Source organism: Cynoglossus semilaevis, chromosome 3, assembly GCF_000523025.1.
Source record: "Cynoglossus semilaevis isolate Cse_v1.0 chromosome 3, Cse_v1.0, whole genome shotgun sequence".
In the NCBI taxonomy this organism is placed as follows: domain Eukaryota; kingdom Metazoa; phylum Chordata; class Actinopteri; order Pleuronectiformes; family Cynoglossidae; genus Cynoglossus; species Cynoglossus semilaevis.
Window position 1 is genome coordinate 15,667,588 of NC_024309.1, and position 1,026 is coordinate 15,668,613.

Consider the following 1,026-nt stretch of genomic DNA (forward strand, 5'->3'; position numbering starts at 1 on the left):
AGAGAGGGGTGGGGGGGGGGCAGGTGGGGGGGTTGATGCCCGACTCAAAGCATCCTCTTCATCATCGCCATCGTTGTCCTCCTCCTCATGGTAAACACCGTGCTCTGTGCAGGGCTGGTCTTCCTGCTCTGGATGCTGCTTCTTGTTGTGCGTCTCCGTGTGAGCCGCAGCTTTTTGTGCCCAGTGTGGGAAGAAGAGAAGAGGAGGGGGGGGGGGAGGAGCAGGGGGTGAGGAGGGAGAGGAGGAAAATAATGCTCGGTGCAAAAAGCGCTGCCTTTAACTAATTGGTTTGATTCCTGCAGCGAGGACCCGGTGTTTTCAGGATCAACTCCCGGCCACTTTCCCCGCTGCGCTCCACTCAGAGTCAAGTTTCTCCACTTGGGTTTGAATATCATCACAAAGTCCTGAGAAAATCCATGTGGATGTTTCATTTAATGAAATGATCGCCTCCTCACACTGTGACCAACAGACCATCGGTCTGTGAACCGTCTGAACCACATCAGCCCCGGCTTTAATCCCAGCTGATGATTTATGATGCTAACGAGTTGTTTTTCCAAAAATAATTCTTTTGTTTTTTCAGTATTTCTAAATGAAAACTTCAGTCCCACAGTAATGCAATACAAAACTATGCCGTGGTACATCGTGGAGGGGGGAGGGTCCGGATCAACTCACAGGAGGAGGCTCGGAAGTTTTATACATTTGAGTCATTTCTATTGGGCCACACTGTGGTAGAGTGGATCGTACTCCTGCCTTACAGGAAGAACATCAGCAGTTTACCTGGTGTTGTTGTTTGTTGGTTGACTAAGGTTATCACAGGCCCCTGGGTGTTGAACCAACAGCCATCTGGACACTTGTTGTTGTTTTCTACCATTGAACATTTAAATGTCTGTGAAAAGCTCAGACTCTGCAGCAGGGGGCGACATTTCAAAGGAGCTGGAAATGGAATTAAATTAATTTGCTGCTCCAGATGCACCTGTTCTCCCTGTGGTATCCACAGACCGACCACCGTCTTCTCATTGGACGACT

At 49.2% G+C, this 1,026-nt stretch overlaps 1 long non-coding RNA gene across 1 annotated transcript in view; it reads left to right on the forward strand.

Moving 5' to 3' along the window:
• The window catches only part of LOC112486832 (uncharacterized), a 23,606-nt gene that overhangs the window by 7,854 nt on the left and 14,726 nt on the right, over positions 1–1,026 (forward strand). The gene's annotated exons all lie outside the window — the stretch shown is intronic.